Source organism: Penaeus monodon, chromosome 6 (assembly GCF_015228065.2).
Source record: "Penaeus monodon isolate SGIC_2016 chromosome 6, NSTDA_Pmon_1, whole genome shotgun sequence".
Lineage (NCBI taxonomy): Eukaryota > Metazoa > Arthropoda > Malacostraca > Decapoda > Penaeidae > Penaeus > Penaeus monodon.
Window position 1 is genome coordinate 1,250,135 of NC_051391.1, and position 2,500 is coordinate 1,252,634.

Sequence of the window (2,500 nt, forward strand, 5' to 3'; positions counted from 1 at the left end):
CTTCCTCCTCCTCCTCCTCCTCCTCCTCCTCCTCCTCCTCCTCCTCCTCCTCCTCCTCCTCCTCTCCCCTCCCCTGAACTTTACGAGCTCGCTGACCTTCAACTAGAACAAGCACGGGTCTATCATATCGCTTCTTCATCACGCCATCTTATTTTCCACACTCTATGTGTATCATCAAAAAGGATACAATCTGCACCCGCAAACATCCATCTTCCTTTTGTCCACGGCAGGGGTTCGCTCCCAGGGGGACCACGGGATACTTTCTCAGGGGGACAAGACCCTCGCATTAGATTGAATGAGATTGAATTTCGTCTCACCTGCAGTGCCTGGAGATAATTATCTCTCGCATATCAATAAATTGGAATCTTTCCGTGAGTGTTCTTGTCCTATAGCTAATTGACACGATTGCGCTATTCATAACTAGTAATAACTGAATGTGGAAAGATGACCACGGAGATTATTAGATATTGGTCGGGGCTACAGAATTGACAAGGTTAGGAACCACTAGTATATATTATACTTAAAGAATTACAATTTCTTGTATTATCTTATATAAAAACATACTCCACATACTCCTATCACAATTTTTTTCTACAATATACATGGAGTATATATCGTATTTTACGACCGACTTATATAGCATATATATTCTCAGAATAAAATATAACGTTTTCTGATTTCTAATTTTTGGAAGTTTGCAATTATAAAGCTTTGTTTTATGACTGTGGTATAGATTACGTAGATTAGGAGTGAAGAGCTTACATTCCATACCTAGGTTCGCTTTTAAACACGTACATGTACGCGCATAAGTATACGCACACGCACTTACACACAATCACGCACATACACAATCTCTCTCTCTCTCTCTCTCTCTCTCTCTCTCTCTCTCTCTCTCTCTCTCTCTCTCTCTCTCTCTCTCTCTCTCTCTCTCTCTCTCACACACACACACACACACACACACACACACACACACACACACACACACACACACACACACGCACACACACACACGCACAGAATAGCCCTCTCTCTTTTTAAATGTTGTTTACTTTTTTCCCGATTCACGAGTGGGGTGACCCTCATCACTCCTCCCTCCACCTCCCCTTCCTCCTATTTCTTACCCTCCTTTCCTCTGGTTTCTAATTCCCTTCCTTCCTTCTTTCCCTCCCACCCTCCATCCTCGTGTCTCCCTTCTCTTCCTGTCCTTTCCTGTTATTTTTTTCTCTTCTCTTCTCTTCTCTTCCCTCCTCTCCCCCTCATCCCCTCAGGTTCAATTTCATTTCCTCCCTCCTTCTCTTCAAAGGTTTGTCTCCCTCCATTCTCTCCCTCTCCACCCTCATTCCCTCGTCCTCGTCCTCGTCCTCGTCCTCGTCCTCGTCCTCCTCCTCCTCCTCCTCCTCCTCCTCCTCCACCTCCCCTTCCTCCTTCTCCACCTCCCCTTCCTCCTCCTCTTCCTCCCCCTCCTCTTCCTCCACCTCCCCTTCCTCCTCCTCCTCCTCCTCTTCCTCCTCCTCCACCTCCCCTTCCTCCTCCTCCTCCTCCTCTTCCTCCTCCTCCACCTCCCCTCCTCCCCCTCCTCCCCCTCCTCCCCTCCTCCCCCTCCTCCCCCTCCTCTTCCTCCTCTTCCTCCTCTTCCTCCCCCTCCCCATAAGGTCAGCATACCACTGGGCTGCGAAGAATCAATGTTCTCGCAAAAGGTCAGCTGACATCAGTCACCCTCAACATCGCTCCTTTTCGGTCTATTCGCCCGTCTCGTCCTCCTTTTCCTTCTTTCTTTCTTTCTCTCCTTCATTTCTCTTTTCCTTCTATCCTTCCTTCATTTCTCTGCCTTTCCTTCCGACTTCCCTTCATCTCTCTCTTCCCTTCTATCCTTCCTTCATTTCTCTTATTTCCTTCCTTCTTTCCTTCAACTCTCTCTTCCCTTCCTTTATCTCTCTTCATTTTCTTCTTTCTCTCCTTCATCTCTCTCTTCTTTTCGGTCCTTCCTTCATCTTTCTTCCTTTCCTCCCTTCATTTCTTGCTTCTTTCTTTCTCTTCCTCCCTACTTTCGTTCCTTTCTTTATATTTCCTTTCATTCATTCATTCTTTCTTTCTTCCCTTCCTCCCTCCCTTTCCCATCCTCTCCCCTCCCTTCCCTTCCTTACCCTACGCACCTTTCCCCTCCAATTACCTCCCTTTCCCTTCCCTTCCCTTCACTTATCTCCCTCCCCTCCCCTTCCCCCTCTTCCCTCCCTTCCCTCCCTTCCCTTCCCCCTCCCCTCCCTTCCCCCTTCCCTTCCCCCTCTCCCCCTCCCTTCCCCATCCCCTTCCCTCCCCCCCTCCCTTCCCCCCCCCTACTAAGTGCCAAATGACCAGATCGACGTAGCTTCCGAGTGCCACAGAACGGCACGGAAATTCCTGGCCAATCGAGACGCATTCCTGGCCACTGAAGGGAATGTGTGGGGGCCATACTGTTCTCTCCTCTTTTTTGCTCTTTCTCTTTCTAATTCTCTTTCTCTCT

At 48.5% G+C, this 2,500-nt stretch overlaps 1 protein-coding gene across 2 annotated transcripts in view; it reads right to left on the bottom strand.

The window, feature by feature from the left end:
* LOC119574126 (calpain-5-like) overlaps positions 1 to 2,500 on the bottom strand; it is a 63,587-nt gene that overhangs the window by 27,082 nt on the left and 34,005 nt on the right. The window lies entirely within an intron of this gene.